The 26,480-nt window shown below is 38.8% G+C and overlaps 1 protein-coding gene across 5 annotated transcripts in view; it reads left to right on the top strand.

Annotated features, from left to right (window-relative positions):
- Positions 1-391: 391 nt before the first annotated feature.
- LOC128213275 (uncharacterized) overlaps positions 392-26,480 on the top strand; it is a 38,915-nt gene continuing 12,826 nt past the window's right edge. For 2 of the 5 annotated variants that reach the window (XM_052918906.1, XM_052918875.1), the window contains exons 1-3: positions 392-753; positions 8,823-8,918; positions 11,782-11,996. The gene's annotated coding sequence lies outside the window, so the exon portion shown is untranslated. The remainder of the gene's footprint in view (positions 754-8,822; positions 8,919-11,781; positions 11,997-26,480) is intronic. The other 3 variants (XM_052918898.1, XM_052918883.1, XM_052918890.1) reach the window with 3 other exon arrangements.

Raw genomic sequence — 26,480 nt, 5'->3', positions numbered from 1 at the left:
ACTGCGTAGATAGTCACCGCCCCACCTCAACCCCACAAAACTGTTTACACAAAAAAAACTGCAGCCCAAACCCAATAATGCTGAAGTAAAAGCATGCATAGATTTCAGCTGGTAAAGCTGACTGGGTGCCAAGCTCACACCCATCCTACCACAATCCACAAAAGTCTGCACAATGCAATCGATGATTTTACAGAATAGTAATGTTGTTTTAATGGCAAGACATGGTGTGAAAAAATAACACGGCAAAGTATGACTTAAAACTTGCATTTCATAGGGTATAAACTGTTGAGAAAATGTTGACATTTAGTCCATGCATGCATTTAATCCGATGTAATGATTCATGCATGCCATGAACCGTAAGATCATTTCAATGACTGTCAAGTACATTTTCTGCGGTTTTTCTGTGTGCTCACGATTTTTCTAGAGGAAATAGAGTGCTTCAACTATAAGGAAACATCTAAATATCCATAAAACGAACATTCTTTGAGGTTACAATAAATATTTTCTCTTAAACAAGCACATTTAATTTAACAAAATCCATTTCCTTGTTGTTACAATGGGCCTTCTTTACGCGGATTGAAAACAGTGTTAATCGCCGGCAGCCGCATCGCACTTTCGTATATCCTTACTACTATTTACGAGGTCTATCTCGAAGCTTGCCCGGAGATGGCCGAGTTGTTACGATTGGGATTTGGTGGGATGGCGAAAAGAAAGTAGAAATGAAATAATAGTATCTACACACCAGAACAGCCGGTAAGATAATAATGTTGTGCTTGTTTAACGCGTTTTAATATTATCTTTATTGTTTGCAAGATTTCACTCGTTGTCAGTCTTACAAAAACAGTGTTAGAATTAACTTTTTTAGGTAACTTGCCCAAACTTGCCCCTTCAAAGTGTAAGTTGCCCGCAAGTCGCGAAGCCACTTGGTGCACCTCGCATAGCGAGGTGCCCTTTACGGCCTGGGGTCTGGGGGCCGTTCTAGGCCCCCAGAAGCTGACGACAATTTGATGCAAAATCCTGCATTATGGCACTCTCCTGGCACTAAAAAAAGCCTTCACAAAAACCCACTTTTTTGCTTGAAAATTTTCATTTTATCTACATGTGTACATTGTAATATTTTTTTGTTAATCATATTATGATTTTATTAGGCTTAAGTGCTCATGTATGGGACCTGCTTTTCAAAAGTTCATTCCATGCTACTGAGTGTATGCTAAATACATGTTTAAGATAGTTGTAGATGAAAAGAATCTATGAGCCATCAATCTATAGATTACTAATATGGAGTCCGAGACTATTTGCAAACAGTTTTACATCTATGGTATTGAAACTATTCCAGTATCAGGACAGTCAATGACTATTACAAAACAAAATAAACAACCAATTTTTCGTAAATAAAGGATAGTTGTCGCCATTTTGCATATTTCAACAATGATACTAGGCTGGTTCCCGTCTGACTACTACGCTATACTATATAGAAGACAAGCGGGAACCAGTTTACAATGATTCCCGTCTGACTACTACGCTATACTACATAGAAGACAAGCGGGAACCAGTTTACAATGATACGCAAATTTGTATCGCTAAATGCCATTGGTTTGCTTGACGCTTTCACGACCAATCAAATTTAGTTTAAAAAACGTGATTCGGAGTTTCGTTTCAAAGTATAAACATCAGCGATTTTTTTAACTTGCCCGGCGGACAAGTTGCTGTCAAAAGTAACTTGCCCGACCGTATTTTAACTTTGTCGGGCAAGCGGGCAGGCGGCTATTTCTAACACTGCAAAAATCTTACTTTAGTTTTTCACTAGCATTGCAACAAGACTTTTTTTTAAATAATTTGACATGCAAAAACCTTACATTTCTGTTAATATACATATTTTGTGAGTATAAAAATGCAAGAATTATTCAAATATCTCATTTCAAAGTGAAGATAAAGCACTTTGTATTCACCCACCCTTCACCGCCATTAAAATGCACTAGCTGAAATAGCTAAAGAACTTCAGCGAACACGTTTTATATTACCTTTTTGGATGTGTTAGCTGAAGAGGACGCCGTATCCAAACCCTACCAGAATTCGTGACATTTTTATGTCACACTGTTATTTCATTTGTATGCACTGTACAGACAAAATAACTTTATCCTCCGGTAAATGAAATAAAATGTAGTTCACAAACACATTTTCAAAACCAAAAAACGCTTTATCTATATATAGTTAATTTTATCATTTTAATAAATCCGATTATAAGCATTCCTTAACTAGGTCATAGCTGTATTCAAATTTAATCACGTGATAACAAGATTTTCAGAAAATACCAATGTGACCTACAATTGACCTCACACATGTAGTGTTTATTTTGCTGTTATTTTTTCCATTTCGAATAATAAGTAAATAACTAATAACAAATTTGGAATAAATTAATTGTTTTTACTTATTAAAAGGTATTTTCAACCTTACTGCAATTGGTTTCAACTAAATGAGCATTGTGAATCCGATGCTATAAATAGAATCCAGCGACGTCATCATGGTCATGTGATTGCAGAGTCATTCAATTGTGTCATCATACTCAAGTTGATTCTGGTTGACCTTTATATGGGGGTTACGCCATAACTTTAATGTGTTGTAAACATCAAAAAATAAATATCAACATTTAAGTTATGGAAGCCAGAACTATAACTGAAAAGTCACGAAATCCTGACCCAAGTTTTTATTTTCATTGTAAGGCATGTATAACTGCCCAAAAGGCTTTTTTACTACAAGCAAACATAATAACTGAATAAAACACAGCAAATAAACAAACTAAAATAAATAAACAGTTTCGTTACAAACTGAAACGAGTTGTACATTAATTGCAATTACAGTTTTTAGCTCCACTGGCCGAAGGCCATGGAGCTTATGTCGTCACAGATTGTCCGTCGTGAGTGCGTGCGTGCGTGCGTGCGTGCGTAAACTTTTACTTTAAACGACATCTCCTCTGAAACTGATAAGCGGATTTTGACAAAACTTCACAGGAATGTTCATTTGGTGGTCCTTTACCAAAATTGCTCAAATGGTTCCGGTCCATTGCACAATATGGCCGCCAGAGCTAAAAATAGCAAAATCTTTAAACGACATCTCCTCTGAAACGGTTCGGCAGATTTTGATGAAACTTGACAGTAATGTTCCTTGGGTGGTCCTTTATTAAAATTGCTCAAATGGTTCTGGTCCATTGCACAATATGGCCGCCACAGCTAAAAATAGCAAAATCTTTAAACAACATCTCCTCTGAAACGGATAGGCAGATTTTGATGAAACTTGACAGAATTGTTCCTTGGGTGGTCCTTAACCAAAATTGCTCAAATGGTTCCGGTCCGCTGCACAACATGGCTGCCAGGGCAAAAAAATAGAAAAACCTTTAAAGAACATCTTCTCAGAAACCGATGATCAGATTTTGATGAAACTTAACAGAAATGTTCCTTGGATGGTCATTAACCAAAATTTGTTAAATGGTTCCAGTCCACTGCACACCATGGCTGCCAGAGCTAAAAAATAAAAAAAACTTTATACGACTTGTCGTCGAAACCGATGACCTTTTTTCGATAAAACTTGACAGAAATGTTTGTTTGGTGCTCCTTTACTCAAATTGCCCAAATCATTTCGGTCCACTGCACAACATGGCAGCCAGAGCTATTAAAGTAATTTTTTTTTTTAAATAACTTCTCCTCAAAAATTGATGATTGTATTTCTATGAAACTTGACGAAAATGTTCGTTAGGTGGTCTTTGCTTGAACCTTTTGGCCAGTGGAGCACAGGCACTGATGTGCCTCTTGTTATTTATTACACTGCTATTCAATAATGTGATATTGATAAAACCAATTATTATATTAATATTATATTATATATAATAATGATTGTCAATTTATGAGTGAATTCCTTCTTTTTGCTGTTGTCTCCTGTTAAATGTTTTATAAATACTAATTTGTGGTAGATTATAAACATGATTCCCATTTGTAAGTTATAATGATTATATTAAATCACATATAAACATCAACTCTGGATTTAAATAGTACATTTACATTACTTTAAGGCATAAAAAGGAAATGTGCTTATTAATTTTCCAAATATGCTTATGTTATTTGTGTTTAAAAAAAAAATCAAGATGAAGCCTTATTTCCATTCACTAAATATGTTGCCTTACTGTTTCAATTTATTTTCTACATTATGTGATTTGTGATTTATATTTCATATAACATGACCTATGATTGGAATAAAATTTATCTTATCTTATCTTTTCTTATTACACAAAAACAACGTTTCAGTTAGAAAACTACTGATGTACGGAAACCTAAATCTGGCATTTTTCTCGGGCTTTAATTTATATAAACACTTCTTTATTACATACTGAAAACATATATGAGAAGGAAACGGTATGAAACTGGGGACGAACACAAACTTTGTGATTTTTTTTGTTTATTTTACAATTATTTAAAGAAGACATAAAATGTATTCATTCTGAATGTTAACACCTATTTACACAAGGTGTACTTGCAGTTTGAAGCTGTCAGCAACTGTTTCATGCATTAATCATCAAGCAGCTGACTAAGTGAAAACTGTGGTTTCACTTCGAGGCAGCCATTTTGGATTTTTGTTTACATTTTGGCGAAGTCTATAAATGGTCTAAGAACGTTCATAGTCCAGTTGTTTTCGTATCAAAAGTGATAAAAACCTATGAGAGATTCATCCCATGCTTAAAAACAAACCAAATAATCCTTTGTACTTGCCTTAAAACATGAAAAAAACGTTTAATCAAATTTTCACTTTCGTTTTTCTTTTAGAAAAAAACACGTTTTCAGTGAACTCCGACTGGTTTCCAGAATATTTCATCATCTAATTAACTATAAATAGCCACATGGTTCTCCGCAAATGTTGATATATGTGTTTTAATGGGTGTATTAAACCGGTACCAGTATTGGGTCGCCTTCCGTGAAAAATTAATATTCATGAGATTCATAAGGGGAGATTGCTACAATTGACTTGGCATCGCTATTTTCACTGTGGTTATGCACCAGTCAGTTGTAACCACGCCCCCCCCCCCCCCCCAAGTCTGGGGAATAGCGGGGACTTTGACTTTCGGTCCAGCCAACCCAGGGTAAAATCTCCCCCCTGCTTGGACAAACAGGTGATAAAATCCCCGCCAAATGCCCCCGCACCCCAGGGACCCTAGGTTATGCCTAATCCCCGCTATATTTTTATTAAGACAAAACCGCCGCATTCACCGGGCATTGCGGGCCATTTTCCCGGCTATCCCCGGTATAACCCCCGACCAAGGGAGGCCGTGGTTACAATTGACTGGTGCATAAGTGCTACATGTCGCCACAATAATGCGATTTAAAGCTGCACTCTCACAGATTAAACATTTTGACACCTTCTTTATTTTTTGTCTTAAAACAAGCAGTTCTTTGCGTAAATATCTGAAAACCAGCGAAAAAAGACTGATTACAAAAGATCAGATCGCAGATGTTTATATTTCCTCTCCAAAATTTGGAATGAAATTATGAAAATCTGCGATCTGATCTTTTGTCAACAGTCTTACATTACTGGTTTTCAGATATTTACGCAAAAATTTGCTAATTCCAAGACAAAAAAAAAGAGTTGGAAAAACGGTAAATCTGTGAGAGTGCCGCTTTAAGGAAACTTTTTTAACATTTGGACATTCTTTATGTTCCTCTTTACCCCAAAACAAAAATTGTTAAAGACTCTGAAGCGGCTTTTTATATGGTTTAGTTCTGCAGACAAAAGTCAGACGATGACTTTTACATTGTACAAGAGCTTGTTTACATTGCTCCCAAGTACTAAGGTTAACATTAGCAGATTGCAGCAATAACAAGTTCTTACATTGTTAAAATGTATGGTTTTCTTAAGGAAACACTCCGGTGACCCCGATAGGAAAATAAACAAATGTTGACCTGTGGTAAAACAACTTTTTGACAAAGGATACAGTACTACATGTACATGACGGTGTACATTATTTGATTATTTGATTATTGCAGACATAAGTTTTTTTCATTCACAGAGATAAGTAGCATTAATGGATGAGAATGATTTGTAAATTAGTGTAAAGCAAACTGTTTTAGCAAAAACATCATAGACATACATGTGTGGGGAAATAAAGCAAACATATCTAGAAAAAAATCTAAAATTGTTAAAGCTGCACTCTCACAGATTGAACGTTTTAACAACTTTATTTTTATTTTTTGTCTTGGAATGAGCCTATTCCCTTAAATGTCTGAAACCAGTGATACAAGACTGCTGACAAAGATCAAATCGCAGTTTTTCATATTTACGTTGGAAAATTGTTATTTATGGATAAAAGCGTCACTAAGACTATAAGAAAAATGAATTTTTGGCAGTTTTCCAAATAATTGAGATCTGTTCTAGTGTGAATCACCTCATTTGACTAAAATGACTCACAATCTGTGAGAGTGTGGCTTTAATTCATCAAAAAGTAAACAAATACTATCAGCATGTATTATATCCGAAGGCCATCATGCACATATAGACTACTACATAAGTTGGGACATATTTGTTTTGTGCCTTTAAATGCTGTCCTAAATCTTACGTGCACAATAGACTATATGGATAAAATTTATATCCGATCTTATTTGCCCACTGACACTTGTTCATGCGTAGATTTTCCTGCTACTACCAGGGACGACTTACTAAAATATCAACTCCCTGTTTGAAAGGCATGTTAATTTCGTTACATATTACTTAAATTTGAAAGTTAATGTGTAAACCATTCATGAAATGTTTATATATTTTTAATTATGCCCCCCTTCGAAGAAGAGGGGTATATTGCTTTGCACAGGCATGTCGGTTGGTCGGTCCGTCGGTAGACCAAAGCTTGTCCGAGTGATAACTCAACAATTCCTGGAGGTATGGTCCTCTAACTTGACATGAAGGTTGGGCCTGACCAGTAGATGACCCCTATTGATTTTGGGGGTCATCGGGTTAAAGGTCAAGGTCACAGTGACCTTTAATGGTAAAATAATTTTAAAGCTTGTCTGAGTGATAACTCAACAATGCCTGCACTCATGGCCCTCAAACTTGACATGGAGGTTGGCCTGACCAGTAGATGACCCCTATTGTTTTTGGGGGTCATCAGGCCAAAGGTCAAGGTCACAGTGACCTTGAATGGTAAAAGGTTGTCCGAGTGATAACGTGACAATGCCTGCACCCATGGCCCTCAAACTTGACTTGGAGGTTGGGCCTGACCAGTAGCTGACCCCTATTGTTTTTGGGCTCAATGAGTCAAAGGTCAAGGTCACAGTGACCTTGAATGGTAAAAGGTTGATCGAGTGATAACTCAACAATGCCTGCACCCATGGCCCTCAAACTTGACTTGGAGGTTGGGCCTGACCAGTAGATGACCCCTAGTGTTTTTGGGGGTCATTGGGCTAAAGGTCAAGGTCACAGTGACCTTGAATGGTAAAAGGTTGTCCGATTGATAACTCAACAATGCCTGCAGCCATGGCCCTCAAACTTGACTTGGAGAATTGGCCTGACGAGGAGATGTCCCCTATGGTTTTTGGGGGTCATCTGGCCAAAGGTCAAGGTCACAGTGACCTGGAATGGTAAAAGGTTGTCTGAGTGATAACTCAACAATGCCTGCACCCATGGCCCTCAAACTTGACTTGGTGGTTGGGCCTGGCCAGAAGATGGTCCCTATTGATTTAAGGGGTCATTGGGCCAAAGGTCAAGGTCACAGTGACCTGGAATGGTAAAAGGTTATCCGAGTGATAACTTGACAATGGCTGCACCCATGGCCCTCAAACTTGATTTGGAGGTTGAGCCTGGCCAGAAGATTGTCCCTATTAATTTTAGGGGTCATTGGGCCAAAGGTCAAGGTCACAGTGACCTTGAATGATAAAAGGTTGTCCAAGTGATAACTCAACAATGCCTGCACCCATGGCCCTCAAACTTGACATGGAGGTTGGGCCTGACCAGTAGGTGACCCCTATTGATTTTAGGGGTCAAAGGTCAAGGTAACAGTGACCTTGAAAGCAAACTGACAATTCTTGGACCTATGGTCATCAAACTTGACATGAAGGTTGGGCCTGCCCAGTAGATGACCCCTATCGACTTTGGGGGTCATCAGGCCAAGGTCAATGTCACTGTCACCTTTAACGCAAAAAAGTTCACAAATCTTCCCCCACTGATATCTCAACAATGCCTGAACCTATGATCATTAAATTTGACATGGATGTTAAGCCTGACCAGTAGATCACCCTTATTGATTTTAGGATTCATAGAGCCAAAGGTCAAGGTCACAGTGATCTTGAATGGTATAAGGTTGTCCGAGTGATAACTCAACAATGCCTGAACCCATGGCCTTCAAACTTGACTTGAAGTTGCATCTGACTTGTAGATGACCCCTTATGATTTAAGGGGTCATCGGGTCATAGGTCAAGGTCACAGTGACCTTGAACGAAAAAAACTTGCCTTGTGATATCTTGACAATGCCTGCACCCATGGCCCTCAAACTTGACATTTAGGTTTCTGGTGACCAGCTGATGACTCTGGATTTGGAGTTTATAGAGTCAAAGGTCATGACATTCATAACATACTTTATCCTCACACTTTAATGGTCATAATCTTAAAACAGCAACAAATCAGCTGTCATTTCCGTCCATGCATATTTCATTCAATTGTCCATATAATCCTGACAACATGGCGCTCAGGGGGGCATAATGTTTGACAAACATCTCTTGTTTATACCATTTTCATTATTTTACATGTTGTTGTTTGCCCTGTTCAATTATCATTTGCATGTTGTTTCTTTATAGCATAAGTGTAGTTTCCTTCCGGTTGTCATTTGGCAAAAAAGAAAATGAAAAAGCTGAAAGACTTAAGCCGCAAAATTGCGTTCAAGCAAGCTACATGTAAGTGGTGATTAATATCATGTTTATTTGTGTTTTATTTCATTTATACATGTTTGGTAAATGAAAATGAAAACACTGAAAGACTTAAACCACAAACATGCATTTAAGGCAAGTACATGTAAGTGGTGACAAACATCGTGTTTTTTGTATTTTATTTCATTTATACATGTTTGTCAATTCATCATGATGCAGTGAAAGCTGTACATGTTTATATGAATTGTGCTATAATTATTCAAACATAATGCTAACGATATAATGCAGTAAAGTAAAGAGATAATAGGTAGACACGTGGCTAAATTTAAAAGAGTGAACTTATTTCAGACGACTAAACCGGCGTTAACCGGTACCGCTATCATCATCATCAACATCATCATAAAACTTAAACATATGGTAATGTTTATGTTTCAGTTTGAAAGTAAATGTATAAAAAATAGTTTAAAAAGTCACAGAAATGAAATAAGGTACATTTTCTAAATTTTACTTGTACCACGTTTGAGAGTGGTTTCTTTGTTTTCGTCAGCACAATCACTCCCATATCGGAACAGTAAGCAATCGCCATTATTTTTACACCATTACCCAACAATGAAATTGATGTTGATAAAAAAAAATCATCAAAAAATGCAGAAATATTTAAATGTTGATAGGGAACCTGTCAAGAATTGTTTGTGCATGTTAAGCTTGAACCAATGTCTCTGGATTGCTGGTTTACTAACCACCGTGTATACTTCCAATAAACATAGTATCATATTATATTTATAAATGTTTAATAGTGTTTGCTTTATTTTATACTATATTATAGTATATATATATATATATATATATATATATATATATATATATATATATATATATATATATAAAGTTACTAGGTCACATGGTGTCAAAAACTATTTAACTAAGTCAAATCTAAGAAATATTCTTAGGTACATACTAGAGGCAATATATCTGGTCCTATATTCATGAAACTTTATCATTATGTTTTCCTTGATTACATATTGACCACTTGTAAATGTGGGTCACATAGAATTAAAAGTATGGTCACTAGGAATCTTTGAATACAAGTTAAATTATATATATTTAGTCCAATATCCATGAAACTTTATCGGAATGTTTTCCTTGATTAATTTTAGGATAAGTTTGAAATAAGGTCGAGAGGTGTGGAAAACTAGGTCTCTATGTCATATCTTGAAAAACCAAAAAGGCTTTATTTTTACAATATTTCCGGTCTTTTATTACTTTTAAACTAGGTAATGTTGGATCAAAATATTTTCATGTGAGTGCTTTTGGGGCCCATCTGATAAAGTTCAAGGGCACTGTTACTAAAAATAAAACAATGCTGGAAATTGAATCACTCGAGCTAGGGTTGACATACATTTATCTTGATCTTATTTGATATTTATGAAGATTTTATGGAGACCTTTCATGGGATTGCGTTTAGAGTCAAGGGCAATGTCACTGTCACTAAGAATAGAAAAACGGTTCAAATGAGTAACTTCAGTAAGTGTTGACATATATTGACTTAATTTGGTATTAAGGAAGAGTTTATGTAGATCTTTCTTGAATAGCTTTTGGCGCCCCTGGTTTCAATGTCAATGTCACTTACTAAAATAGAAACAATAATGGTAAAACTGAATAACTTTGTTTAGGGTTGACTAAACTTGGTTTGAGGGAAGAGTTTGTGGAGGACTTTCATGCCCTGAGGGTCAAGATTAAGATCACTGGGAATAAAAATAGATAAACAGTTAAAACTGAATCTCACAAGGAAGGTTGAAGTCCTTCTGTCAATCATTGAATATCAGGTTTCGTTGCATTGCGTCATTTCTAGTTTTAATTCAACCTGTTGCAAACAATCTCATATCCTTTATTCATAAAAGTCCATCCCTTTGCAGCCGTATTGCATGTTTTAAATGGAATTTTTCACATACACCTGATTTCCATGCCATCTACTTTGCCTAATCTGGCGGGGGATATCAATTTAACAGATTTGCTTGTTTACAAACACAATTGCTTTGGTTTTGCATTGAAGTAAATATTTAATGCATTTTAGTGTAAGCACACATCTGGAATGGCTAGAAAACTGCTGTCAAAGTAGTGAAGTAGAATGGTAACATACTATTGGTAATGAGTTGTGTGTTGTTTTCTCCATTTTTAAAGAAATTGTGGCGGGGGCCTTTCACAAGAGAAAATAGCGTCATTTTGGCAAAATGGGAAAACATACTAACATGATTCCAGAGTATTTTGTCCATTTTGGGACCCTAGATGATTTGGGAAAATTTGCATTGTAAAATTTACGAATTTAGGAAGATATTTCAGGTCTGTTTGGATTTTTGGATAAAGTACATGTACATGTATTTGCAAAAGAATTTTTAATTCATGTTTACAAATGCAAATTCTGATAGCATACAAATGCAAATTCTGATAGCATGTGAGCTGTCCCGGAGTTATGATATGTATGGTCCTTCACTATCCGATATTCTTTACTCTAGAAGCCACAAATATGGCTCAAGACTATTTATCCCCCCCCCCCCCGTTGAGATCTGGATATATAGGAAGACAAGTGCTTGTGTTCATGTACCAATATACTATGGAAGTTGAATGAAAGAGGATAAACAGGTGCTCCATGTGGGCCAAATATTAACTTAATGTTGCACCAATATAGTTACTTATCAAAGCAAAATTAGTGACTATTAAAATAAGTTTTTGAAACAAAAAATATTAAGGCTAAAATGAAAGTTAATGTCAGAAAATAGTTCACATTTAGGTTAGATTATAAATTTAAACGGTTTACCATTTTAAGTGTTATATAAATATTTATTAATTATGTGAATAATGTTTATTTATTATGTGAATAATGTATTTTCAGGGTGCTGTCTTGTAGAAACAAATAACTGACAAATGTGGCGTGAGTTTTGTGGTCACAGACTGCATTGTTACATGTGTTTCTTTAAGGATATGAATGTCTTGATATATTGAGGTGTCCAACCAACGCTAAGCTAGTTCTCTGATCTATCCATAATCTAATCTGCTTGCCGATTACAAATTTCTAAAATAAACGGCTGAAAAACATCGTATATCAAGGTATTACTGTTTGTGTTTTTGCTTGTAATTTCAACTGAAATCAGACGTAATTGACATGTTTTGCCATTTTTGAAGACTAATAAACTTGTTTGTTTTATTTTTGTGTTGATTATTTATATAAAACAATGGGCCGATAGTTCAGAACTTTATTAAAGTTAACAACGTGATTTACGACATCGTTGTTAATTTTAAAATATAAACAAGCACAGCCGAAAACTGTCGTCACAAATCTTGTTAGAAAAACAACAGATTACAAGTATATCCATTCAACTTTGATAGTAGAAACGATTTGAAAATTAATAGATACTAACAGCCTTGTTAACATTAACAAAGTTCTGATCAATCAGCCCTATTTAGTACTAGTAGAATATTTGTTTTCACATGGTAAGAGTTTTTTTAGACCCTTGATTCAGTACTATGGAAAGCATTTCTCCAATACAATGCATTGAAAATTCAGTCACATGCTTGTCAGTAGTTTTGAACATTCAAACTTTTACCAATGTCTTCGTTGTGCAAATGCCACTGACTTCTCTTCAAAAGAAATTAAAAAAATGGAATGTTACTTTCAACTACGCGTTTGAACCATGTAGATGTATATTTAATGATATTGTTTGTTGATATTGTGTCTTTATGTAAATACAGTGTAATTCATATGATTGTGAAGGTATTCGAATTGAATATTTAAAATATATAATAATACATTGTTGATCATTGCCCTTTCGTTGAAAATTGCCCCAATGTTTCAAGTTCAATGTAAATTATGGCCATCATTCAGATATCACACTTAACAACAACAGCGATGATGAAACCATGGTAATGACATGTCAGGCGTGTTTATCATAAAACCACAGACTAGCTTTTCGTATGAATGGTACAACTTACGTATATAAATAACTTCAGGCTAATTTTGAACAGAAGGGCAAAGATCGCCTTTTATACTCACCTAAGCTTTAGCTCACCCGAGCACAAAGTGCTGAGCGTGAGCTATTTTGATAGGATGATTGTCCGCCATCCGTCTGTCCGTCCTTTGTCAACATTAAACTTCAAACAATTTTTACTGAACCACTTAGACATAAGCCAACTGCAACCAAATTGCACATGAATGTTCCTTGGATGGTTCTCTTCCTGTTTCCCAAAATGAAACTTTTTCATGTAGAACTCTGGTTGCCATTGTGACCAAAAGGAAAAAAAAACATCTTTGAAAATCTTCTCAGAATATTCTGGTCAGATTTCAAAATATTTGCAAAGAAATGTATTTAATGGCGTCATTTATCACTATATTACTACATGTTTATGAACCACTTTGAAGAACTTCTCATCAGAAACCGCTGGCACCATCAAAGGTGTTTTCAGGTTTTCCATATACTATATATATGCACTTTGCAATGACATTAAGGCTTATCGTGCAACATATATATATATATGTATAGAGTATGTTCTGTATGAAAGTATCAGGCAACTGAACTAATTCGTGTGTACAAACTGACTGTGGCCTATTTAAGAAATTTGTCCCAGGTTGATATATATGAAATAATAATACTAAGTGAAACATGCAAACATGGATGATATTAAAATTCGAAGATTAAAATCGTTAACTAATTGCAGTATACTTCCCTGGAAAGATAATGGGATAGTTGGAAAGTCAAGAACATGTAACTGCTAACATACTACTTTAATTTTATGTCATTATTTAAACAATCTTTGGACGTTGCTTTTTGAAGTAAAATTGAAATTTTGAAAGTATTTGAAAAAACTGAATCTATAATTATGAATTGTCTATACTAAATGTGGATCAATGACTAATTTGTCATCGTCACAAACCCAAACAATAGTTAAGTATAATAAACATGAACCTCAACGTTCCAAAGGTAGCATAGCCCACAACCAGATATATCTCATATTTCCATGCATAAACTTAATTTGATTTAGCCTACAATAGCGTGTGAAGTTAAATCATATAGTGAGCATATATTGTCTGTTGTCTCTTTGATCACGGTAGCAGCCACCAGTAACTGCTGGTCTGAATGAAAATACCAAGGATAAAAATTCGCACAACATGGTAGTGGTCATCTGTATTAAAGTACCAGGTAATATATTGTACAATCCTTGGTAGTGGTCGTCTGTTTAAAAGTACTATGTGACATATTGAACTTGCAATGGAAGTGGTCGTCTGTATGAAAAAGAACACACAACAATAATATTATACATATCATGGTAGAGGTCGTCCTTATGAAAGTTCAAATGGTAATATTTCTCCCAAAATGGTAGTGGTTGTCGGAGTAAATGTGTACTATTCAAACACTGGATTGACTCTGGATTTATAGGTAACATTTTTCATACCACGGTAGAGGTTTTCTATATAAAAGTATCAAGGGTAACATTTTACATACCATGGTAGAGGTTGCCTGTATTAAAGTACCAAGGGTAACATTTTACATACCATGGTAGAGGTTGCCTGTATAAAAGTACCAAGGGTAACATTTTACATACCATGGTAGAGGTTGCCCGTATTAAAGTACCAAGGGTAACATTTTACATACCATGGTAGAGGTTGCCTGTATAAAAGTACCAAAGGTAACATTTTACATACCATGGTAGAGGTTGCCTGTATAAAAGTACCAAGGGTAACATTTTACATACTATGGTAGAGGTTGCCTGTATTAAAGTACCAAGGGTAACATTTTACATACCATGGTAGAGGTTGCCTATATAAAAGTACCAAGGGTAACATTTTACATACCATGGTAGAGGTTGCCTGTATTAAAGTACCAAGGGTAACATTTTACATACCATGGTAGAGGTTGCCTGTATTAAAGTACCAAGGGTAACATTTTACATACCATGGTAGAGGTTGCCTGTATTAAAGTACCAAAGGTAACATTTTACATACCATGGTAGAGGTTGCCTGTATAAAAGTACCAAGGGTAACATTTTACATACCATGGTAGAGGTTGCCTGTATTAAAGTACCAAGGGTAACATTTTACATACCATGGTAGAGGTTGCCTGTATTAAAGTACCAAGGGTAACATTTAACATACCATGGTAGAGGTTGCCTGTATTAAAGTACCAATGGTAACATTTTACATACCATGGTAGAGGTTGCCTGTATTAAAGTACCAAGGGTAACATTTTACATACCATGGTAGAGGTTGCCTGTATAAAAGTACCAAGGGTAACATTTTACATACCACGGTAGAGGTTGTCTGTATAAAAGTACCAAGGGTAACATTTTACATACCACGGTAGAGGTTGCCTGTATTAAAGTACCAAGGGTAACATTTTACATACTACGGTAGAGGTTGCCTGTATTAAAGTACCAAGGGTAACATTTTACATACCATGGTAGAGGTTGCCTGTATTAAAGTACCAAGGGTAACATTTTACATACCATGGTAGAGGTTGCCTGTATTAAAGTACCAAGGGTAACATTTTACATACCATGGTAGAGGTTGCCTGTATTAAAGTACCAAGGGTAACATTTTACATACCATGGTAGAGGTTGCCTGTATTAAAGTACCAAGGGTAACATTTTACATACTATGGTAGAGGTTGCCTGTATTAAAGTACCAAGGGTAACATTTTACATACCATGGTAGAGGTTGCCTGTATTAAAGTACCAAGGGTAACATTTTACATACCATGGTAGAGGTTGCCTGTATTAAAGTACCAAGGGTAACATTTTACATACTATGGTAGAGGTTGCCTGTATTAAAGTACCAAAGTTAACATTTTACATACCATGGTAGAGATTGCCTATATAAAAGTACCAAAGTTAACATTTTACATACCATGGTAGAGGTTGCCTGTATAAAAGTACCAAAGGTAACATTTTACATACCATGATAGAGGTTGTCTGTATGAAAATACCAAGGGTAACATTTTACATACCATGGTAGAGGTTTTCTGTATAAAAGTACCAAGGGTAACATTTTACATACCATGGTAGAGGTTGTCTGATTAAAAGTACCAAAGGGTAACATTTTTAAAACCATAGTAGAGGTTGCCTGTATAAAAGTATCAAGGGTAACATTTTACATACTTGGTAGAGGTTTTCTGTATAAAAGTTCCAAGGGTAACATTTTACATACCATGGTAGAGGTTGCCTGTATAAAAGTACCAAGGGTAACATTTTACAAACATGATTGTAGAGGTTGTCTGTATAAAAGTACCAAGGGTAACATTTTTAATACCATGGTAGAGGTTTTCTGTATAAAAGTACCAAGGGTATTATTTTACATACCATGGTATAGGTTGTCTGTATAAAGACAATAGGTACGGCTCTTTACATACCATAGTTGGTTTTGCCTGTCACATAGCATGAAAGTACACGTCTGTTTGAAAGTACCAGGTGAACATTTTACATCCCATGGTAGTAGTGGTAGTGGTCGTTTGTATGATAGAGCCAAGTATGACATTTTACATACCATGGTAGTGGTCGTCCGTATTCAAATACTGGGGTAAATTATTACACTCCACGAGTATATTAAAAAGCGCTTGTATCTAGCTTTAGATGATGGTTGGAGGTAGATACTAAGATATTAAATATTGCCCTTTTCATTCAAATTGTTTCAATGCATGGATTGCACTGCTGTCAATGTGTCAGCTTTTTATGCCCGGAAGTGAATACTCTTTTATAGGCAGATCAGATGTGTGCCTTTTAAGTCTCGTTGTCCCAAGTGCGGGTATCCTGTCTCCTTGCACTGAGTTGTTGTACCAAGTCTCATTGTCCCTAGTGCGGGTATCCTGTCTCTTTGCAATGAGTTGTTGTTCCAAGTCTCGTTGTCCCAAGTGCGGATATCCTGTCTCCTTGCTCTGAGTTGTTGTACCAAGTCTCGTTGTCCCAAGTGCAGGTATCCTGTCTACTTGCACTGAGTTGTTGTACCAAGACTCTTTGTCCCTAGTGCGGGTATCCTGTCTACTTGCACTGAGTTATTGTACCAAGTCTCGTTGGCCCAAGTGCGGATATCCTGTCTCCTTGCTCTGAGTTGTTGTACCAAGTCTCGTTGTCCCAAGTGCAGGTATCCTGTCTACTTGCACTGATTTGTTGTACCAAGTCTCGTTGGCCCAAGTGCGGGTATCCTGTCTACTTGCACTGAGTTGTTGTACCAAGTCTCGTTGTACCAAGTCTCGTTGTCCCAAGTGTACGTATCCTGTCTCCTTGTACTGAGTTGTTGTACCGAGTCTCGTTGTTTCAAGTGCGGGTATCCTGTTTACTTGCACTGAGTTGTTGTACCAAGTCTCGTTGTCCCAAGTGCGGGTATCCTGTCTACTTGCAATGAGTTGTTGTACCAAGTCTCGTTGGCCCAAGTGCGGGTATCCTGTCTACTTGCACTGAGTTGTTGTACCAAAACTCGTTGTACCAAGTCTCGTTGTCCCCAGTGTACGTATCCTGTCTCCTTGTACTGAGTTGTTGTACCGAGTCTCGTTGTTTCAAGTGCGGGTATCCTGTCTTCTTGCACTGAGTTGTTGTACCAAGTCTCGTTGACCCAAGTGCGGGTATCCTGTCTACTTGTATTGAGTTGTTGTACCGAGTCTCGTTGTCCTAAGTGCGGGTATCCTGTCTACTTGTATTGAGTTGTTGTACCGAGTCTCGTTGTCCTAAGTGCGGGTATCCTGTCTACTTGTATTCAGTTGTTGTACCGAGTCTCGTTGTCCCAAGTGCGGGTATACTGTCTACTTGAACTAATTTGTTGTGCAAAGTCTCGTTGTCCCAAGTGCGGGTATCCTGTCACCTTGCACTGAGTTGTTGTACCAAGTCTTATTGTCCCAAGTGCGGGTATCCTGTCACCTTGCACTGAGTTGTTGTACCAAGTCTTATTATCCCTAGTGCGGGTATCCTGTCTTCTTGTACTGATTTGTTGTACCAAGTCTTATTGTCCCTAGTGCGGGTATCCTGTCTCCTTGTCCTGATTTGGTGTACCAAGTCTCGTTGTCCCAAGTGCGGGTATCCTGGCTCGTTGTCCTGAGTAGGTGTACCAAGTCTCGTTGTCCCAAGTGCGGGTATCCTGTCTCATAATCCTGAGTTGGTGTACCAAGTCTCGTTGTCCCAAGTGCGGGTATCCTGTCTCCTTGCAATGAGTTGTTGTACCAAGTCTCATTGTCCCTAGTGCGGGTATCCTGTCTCTTTGCAATGAGTTGTTGTACCAAGTCTCGTTGTCCTAAGTGCAGATATCCTGTCTCCTTGCTCTGAGTTGTGTACCAAGTCTCGTTGTCCCAAGTGCAGGTATCCTGTCTACTTGCACTGAGTTGTTGTACCAAGACTCGTTGTCCCTAGTGCGGGTATCCTGTCTCCTTGCGCTGAGTTGTTGTACCAAGTCTCGTTGGCCCAAGTGCGGGTATCCTGTCTGCTTGCACTGAGTTGTTGTACCAAGTCTCGTTGCCCCAAGTGCGGGTATACTGTCTACTTGTACTGATTTGCTGTACCAAGTCTTGTTGTCCCAAGTGCGGGTATACTGTCTACTTGTACTGATTTGTTGTACAAAGTCTTGTTGTCCCAAGTGCGGGTATCCTGTCTACTTGCACTGAGTTGTTGTACAAAGTCTCGTTGTCCCAAGTGTTGGTTTCCTGTCTACTTGCACTGAGTTGTTGTAACAAGTCTCGTTGTCCCAAGTGCGCGTATCCTGTCGTCTACTTGCACTGAGTTGTTGCACCAAGTCTCGTTGTCCCAAGTGCGCGTATCCTGTCTCCTTGCACTGAGTTGTTGTACCAAGTCTCGTTGTCATGAGTGTGGGTTTCCTGTCTACTTGCACTGAGTTGTTGTACCAAGTCTCGTCATGAGTGTGGGTTTCCTGTCTACTTGCACTGAGTTGTTGTGCCAAGTCTCGTTGTCATAAGTGTGGGTTTCCTGTATCTTCGTACTGTGTGGTTGTACTAAGTCTCATTGTTCCGAGTGGTGCTGGTATCCTGTCCCTTTGCATTAAGTGGCTGAACCTTGTCTTGTTGTTATAAGTGCGGTTATCATTTATCTGTGCACAAATAGTGTGTTCCAACTGATGTTGGCCCACGTGCGGGTATACTGTCTTCTTGTTCTGAGTGGATGTACCAAGTATCGTTGTCAAAAGTGTTGGTATTCTGTCCTGTACTGAGTGGGTCATACATGTCACGTTGTCCCTAGTGCGGGTATTATTTCAACCTGTCCTGAGTGGGTTAACCAAGTCTGGTTGTCCCAGATACGGGTATCCTTTCTTTATGTACTGAGTGGGTGCATCATGTCTCGTTGTCACATGTGCGGTTATCCTGTCTACTTGTCCGTATAGTGAATACCAAGTTTCATTGTCACGAGTGCGGTTATTCTTTCTACTTGTCCGTATGTGAATACCAAGTCTCGTTGTCACATGTGCGGTTATCCTGTCTACTTGTCCATATAGTGTATACCAAGTCTCGTTGTCACATGTGCGGTTGTCTTTACTACTTGTCCATATTGTGAATACCAAGTATCATTGTCACAAGTGCGGTTATCCTGTCTACTTGTCCGTATAGTGTATAACAAGTCTCGTTGTCACATGTGCAGTTATTTTTTCTACTTGTCCGTATAGTGAATACCTAGTCTCGTGGTCACGAGTGCGGTTATCCTGCTTACTTGTCCGTATAGTGAATATCAAGTCTTATTGTCACAAGTGCGGTTATCCTGTCTACTTGTCCGTATAGTGAATACCTAGTCTTATTGTCACGAGTGCGGTTATCCTGTCTACTTGTCCGTATAGTGAATACGAAGTCTTGTTGTCACGAGTGTTGTTATCCTGTCTACTTGTCCGTATAGTAAATACCAAATCTCGTTGTCACAAGTGCGGTTATCCTGTCTACTTGTTCGTATATTGTATACCAATCTCGTTGTCACAAGTGCGGTAATCCTTTCTACTTGTCTGTATAGTGAATATCAAGTCACATTGTCACAAGTGCAAGTATCCTGTCTTCTTGTACTGATTTGTTGTACCAAGTCTCATTGTCCCTAGTGCGGGTATTCTGTCTTCTTGTACTGATTTGTTGTACCAAGTCTCGTTGCCCCAAGTGCGGGTATCCTGTCTACTTGTACTGAGTTGTTGTACCAAGTCTCGTTGTCCCAAGTGCGGGTATCCTGTCTACTTGCACTGAGTTGTTGTATCAAGTCTCGTTGTACCAAGTCTCGTTGTCCCAAGTGCACGTATCCTGTCTCCTTGTACTGAGTTGTTGTACCGAGTCTCGTTGTCCGAAGTGCGGGTATCCTGTCTACTTGCACTGAGTTTGTGTACCAAGTCTTGTTGTAGCAAGTGCGGGTATCCTGGCTCGTTGTCCTGAGTTGGTGTACCAAGTCTCGTTGTCCCAAGTGCGGGTATCCTGTCTACTTGTCCTGAGTTGCTGTACCAAGTCTCGTTGTCCCAAGTGCGGGTATCCTGTCTTCTTGTACTGATTTGTTGTACCAAGTCTCGTTGTCCCAAGTGCGGGTATCCTGTTTACTTGTACTGAGTTGTTGTACCAAGTCTCGTCCCAAGTGCGCGTATCCTGTCTACTTGCACTGAGTTGTTGTACCAAGTCTCTTTGTCCCAAGTGCGGGTATGCTGTCTACTTGTACTGATTTGTTGTACAAAGTCTCGTTGTCCCAAGTGCGGGTATCCTGTCTTCTTGTACTGATTTGTTGTACCAAGTCTCGTCCCAAGTGCGGGTATCCTGTCTACTTGTACTGAGTTGTTGTACCAAGTCTCGTTGTCCCAAGTGCGGATATCCTGTCTCCTTGCTCTGAGTTGTTGTACCAAGTCTCGTCCCAAGTGCGGGTATCCTGTCTTCTTGTACTGATTTGTTGTACCAAGTCTCGTCCCAAGTGCGGGTATCCTGTCTACTTGTACTGAGTTGTTGTACCAAGTCTCGTTGTCCCAAGTGCGGATATCCTGTCTCCTTGCTCTGAGTTGTTGTACCAAGTCTCGTCCCAAGTGCGCGTATCCTGTCTACTTGCACTGAGTTGTTGTACCAACTCTCGTCCCAAGTGCGCGTATCCTGTCTTCTTGCACTGAGTTGTTGTACCAAGTCTCGTTGTCCCAAATGCGCGTATCCTGTCTACTTGCACTGAGTTGTTGTGCCAAGTCTCGTCCCAAGTGCGCGTATCCTGTCTCCTTGTACTGAGTTGTTGTACCGAGTCTCGTTGTCCCAAATGCGCGTATCCTGTCTACTTGCACTGAGTTGTTGTACCAAGTCTCGTTGTCATGAGTGTGGGTTTCCTGTCTGCTTGCACTGAGTTGTTGTACCAAATCTTGTTGTCATGAGTGTTGGTTTCCTGTCTACTTGTACTGAGTTGTTGTACCAAGTCTCGTTGTCATGAGTGTGGGTTTCCTGTCTACTTGCACTGAGTTGTTGTGCCAAGTCTCGTTGTTCCGAGTGGTGTGGGTATCCTGTCTCTTTATACTAAGTGGCTGAACCTTGTCTTGTTGTGACAAGTGCGGTTATCATTTATCTGTGCCCAAATAGTGTGTTCCAACTGACGTTGTCCCAAGTGCGGGTATACTGTATTCTTGTACTGAGTGTATGTACCAAGTACCGTTGTCAAAAGTGTTGGTATTCTGTCCTGTACTGAGTGGGTCTTACATGTCTCGTTGTCCCTAGTGCGGGTATTATTTCAACCTGTCCTGAGTGGGTTTACCAAGTCTGGTTGTCCCAAATACGGGCATCCTTTCTTTATGTACTGAGTGGGTGCATCATTTCTCGTTGTAACAAATGCGCTTATCATGTCTACTTGTCCGTATAGTGAATACCAAGTTGCGTTGTCACGAGTGCGGTTATCCTTTCTACTTGTCCGTATAGTGTATACTAAGTTATACTAAATGTCATTCTGTCTCAAGTGCGGGTATCCGGTCTCTTAGTACTATGTGTGTATTATGTATCGTTGTCTCTTATGTGCGGTTTATCCTGTCTGCTTGTCAGTATTGTGCGTAAAAGACTTCGTTGTCCCAAGTGCGGATAGCCAGTTTCCTGTTACTAGGTGAGTGTTCTAAGTCTTGTCGTCCCAAAAGCATGTATCATCATTTCTATCGCCTTGCCCGTCCTGTCTATACCATGTCACGTTGACCCTAGTGCGGTTATAATGTTTCCTTGTATTAAGTGGCTTAGCCAAGGGCGGGTATTCCGTCTCCTTTTAACTGGGTCTGTGTAACAAGTCTCGTTGTCCCAAGTGTGGGGATATTGTCTCCTTTGACGGAGATGGTACATCTGTGAGAGTGCAGCTTTAAGTTAACATTTTTACTTTTCTCAGTTGTATAGGTCAATTTAACGTTAAGCACTGAATTTAAAAAAAAGATTGCTGTATCTGTTTTGTAGGTCGATATACAGTTAAGCGCTGAATTTAAAAAAGATGGCTGGTTTGTTTTATAGGTCGATATAACGTTAAGCTCTGAATTTAAAAAAGATGGCTGTATCTGTTTTATAGGAAGATGTTACATTAAGCTCTGAATCTAAAAACGTTGAACGTATCTGTTTTATAGGAATATATTACGTTAAGCTCTGAATCTAAAAAAGTTGGCCATATCTGTTTTATAGATCGATATAACGATAAGCGCCGAATCTAAAACAATTGGACGTACACATATATTTATCCGGTCACTCGCATACAAATCGGTCCAATAACAAGGTGCTGCGTAAATTTTAGTTCTTTAGGAAAGTTGACCACGTGGTGTCTATTTACAGTCAGTTGGTCACCGCGAAAACAGACTTCTTTTCTAATCTGTAATGTCAGAGGTAAGGCTCAAAAATGCTTAAACATCTAATTAATGGTCCGCCAACAACCAACCTCAACTATCACTCGCCAAGAAAGTACCATTACTCTGCATTATAATGACATTGCCAAAAAAAATTGGTCGGAAAATTTACATGTGCACTTACCCCAACCGCAAATTCTGAAAAGTGCAGCATTCAACGATAATTAATTCCATTTTTTGTGGTGAATGACAAAATTTCAGTTACAACAGAAATGTCTTTGCCGGTTTAGTTCTGAACATCCAAACTGTGTAGTCTGTAACTTGCGGAATTATTGTGCCATGATTAAATAATGATAAGTGAATGATCCGCGAGTATGCACGTTTAATAGGTTTTATATTTTGAATTGATATTGACATTTTAAAATGCAATTACTTTGGCTATAAATGTATTGTATACAATATTTATTGTAAAAAATTTTGAAAACTTTTTGAGGGCACATTGAAACACTGTCTCATCCAAATGGCCGTGGATAGGGAAGTGGTCAGCGGACCCGTTTCTGTGACATTCAAAGCCCACCACTGTCTCAACCAGCTGACCTTCGACACGGCAGTGATTAGCAGACCCTGTCTTGTGACGTTTGTTTTATGTGTTGACTTCTGACAGATCAATGGTCTGCAGGCTCTATCTTGTGACATACAATGCCCGGCACTATCTCAACAAATTGGCATGATTAACTATTGATGCTATTTGATGACTGAAGTTCTCTTGCATCATTAGCTATATCTGCCTTTTTTATTTGATTTGCAATAAATTCTGGAAGATATGTGTCTGTATAGCTGGACTGTTCTCGACGGTCTTGATTAGCTAAATTGTATCAACTCAATTGATTGGTGGAAATAATTTTACTCGTTAGATAGATTGTTTTTTCTGTGATTTGATTGGTTAGAATTGTCTGGATTGACCTCCTCGCTCCGCACAGCTCGGCATGTACTGATATAGTTGACACTTTTGCCTGCTCTGAAGAAATGCACCAGTCAATTGCACCCCCACCAGGATATACCGGGAATAGCTGGCAAATAGACAGTGCATTTTTTAGTGCTTATTTTACCTACACTGTCCTCCACTGCCTGAATCAATCATGTTTATCCAGGTTTTGTAAAATGACTGCGTAAACTGTTATACTATCAGTGAAATATAGACTCTCAGAGGGAGTCACTTAAATAAGTTTTATTAATTAGACTTACTATTTATTCTTAGCTCACATGAGCGCGTAGAGGAGCTATTAGGGCAGTTTGTTGTTGTCTGGTGTACATCAGCAATGTACTTGTGAGCGCGTAGATTTTCTATAAGGATTGTTGGATGCTCAGATCATCCGTCTGGTGTCTATCAGCAATGTACTTGTGAGCGTGTAGATGTTCTATATGGGTAGTTGGATGCTGATCGTCCGTCTGGTGTATATCAGCAATGTACTTGTGAGCGTGTATATGTTCTATAAGGGTAGTTGGATGCTGATCGTCCGTCTGGTGTATATCAGCAATGTACTTGTGAGCGCATAGATGTTCTATAAGGGTAGTTGGATGCTGATCGTCCGTCTGGTGTATATCAGCAATGTACTTGTGAGCGCGTAGATGTTCTATAAGGGTAGTTGGATGCTGATCGTCCGTCTGGTGTACATCAGCAATGTACTTGTGAGCGCGTAGATGTTCTATAAGGGTGGTTGGATGCTGATCGTCCGTCTGGTGTATATCAACAATGTACTTGTGAGCGCGTAGATGTTCTATATGGGTAGTTGGATGCTGATCGTCCGTCTGGTGTACATCAGCAATGAACTTGTGAGCGCGTAGATGTTCTATAAGGGTGGTTGGATGCTGATCGTCCGTCTGGTGTATATCAGCAATGTACTTGTGAGCGCGTAGATGTTCTATATGGGTAGTTGGATGCTGATCGTCCGTCTGGTGTACATCAGCAATGTACTTGTGAGCGCGTAGATGTTCTATAAGGGTGGTTGGATGCTGATCGTCCGTCTGGTGTATATCAACAATGTACTTGTGAGCGCGTAGATGTTCTATAAGGGTAGTTGGATGCTGATCGTCCGTCTGGTGTATATCAGCAATGTACTTGTGAGCGCGTAGATGTTCTATAAGGGTGGTTGGATGCTGATCGTCCGTCTGGTGTATATCAACAATGTACTTGTGAGCGCGTAGATGTTCTATAAGGGTAGTTGGATGCTGATCGTCCGTCTGGTGTATATCAGCAATGTACTTGTGAGCGCGTAGATGTTCTATAAGGGTGGTTGGATGCTGATCGTCCGTCTGGTGTATATCAACAATGTACTTGTGAGCGCGTAGATGCTCGATAAGGGTAGTTGGATGCTGATTGTCCGTCTGGTGTATATCAGCAATGTACTTGTGAGCGCGTATATGTTCTTTATGGGTAGTTGGATGCTGATCGTCCGTCTGGTGTATATCAGCAATGTACTTGTGAGCGCGTATATGTTCTTTATGGGTAGTTGGATGCTGATCGTCCGTCTGTTGTACATCAACAATGTACTTGTGAGCGCGTAGATGTTCTATAAGGGTAGTTGGATGCTGATCGTCCGTCTGGTGTATATCAGCAATGTACTTGTGAGCGCGTATATGTTCTTTATGGGTAGTTGGATGCTGATCGTCCGTCTGGTGTACATCAACAATGTACTTGTGAGCGCGTAGATGTTCTATAAGGGTAGTTGGATGCTGATCGTCCGTCTGGTGTATATCAGCAATGTACTTGTGAGCGCGTATATGTTCTTTATGGGTAGTTGGATGCTGATCGTCCGTCTGGTGTATATCAGCAATGTACTTGTGAGCGCGTAGATGTTCTATAAGGGTGGTTGGATGCTGATCGTCCGTCTGGTGTATATCAGCAATGTACTTGTGAGCGCGTAGATGTTCCATAAGGATAGATGGATGCTGATCGTCCGTCTGGCGTATATCAGCAATGTACTTGTGAGCGCATAGATGTTCTATATGGGTAGTTGGATGCTGATCGTCCGCCTGGTGTACATCAGCAATGTACTTGTGAGCGCGTAGATGTTCTATATGGGTAGTTGGATGCTGATCGTCCGTCTGGTGTACATCAGCAATGTACTTGTGAGCGCGTAGATGTTCTATATGGGTAGTTGGATGCTGATCGTCCGTCTGGTGTATATCAGCAATGTACTTGTGAGCGCGTATATGTTCTATAAGGGTAGTTGGATGCTGATCGTCCGTCTGGTGTATATCAGCAATGTACTTGTGAGCGCGTAGATGTTCTATATGGGTAGTTGGATGCTGATCGTCCGTCTGGTGTATATCAGCAATGTAATTGTGAGCGCATAGATGTTCTATAAGGGTAGTTGGATGCTGATCGTCCGTCTGGTGTATATCAGCAATGTACTTGTGAGCGCGTAGATGTTCCATAAGGATAGTTGGATGCTGATCGTCCGTCTGGTGTATATCAGCAATGTTCTTGTGAGCGCGTAGACTAGACGACCAGATATTAAATTTTATTCAGAACTTTTCCATTTAGAACAATTCATGGCCATTCCTATGTGGAACTACATTCTCCATTTTTTTAAATTTACTCATATAAACCTCTAAAAATGAAAAATAAGAAACCATACTCACTGTTTACATCCATATTCCACTCATTGGCACTATACGGAAGAGTCGCGTTGGAGCATTTTCAACACAAAACAAAATGTTCTGGCTCCAATGATTACCCGCCGTGTAAAAGGCTTTGATTTATCAATATTACAGTATCAGTGTACTCTTGCAGCTGCAGTTTTCACCTATTCTAAATGAAA

This window comes from Mya arenaria, chromosome 2 (assembly GCF_026914265.1).
Source record: "Mya arenaria isolate MELC-2E11 chromosome 2, ASM2691426v1".
Classification (NCBI taxonomy): domain Eukaryota; kingdom Metazoa; phylum Mollusca; class Bivalvia; order Myida; family Myidae; genus Mya; species Mya arenaria.
Note: the sequence above shows the minus strand (reverse complement) of the source record. Positions and strands in the feature narration are given on the sequence as shown.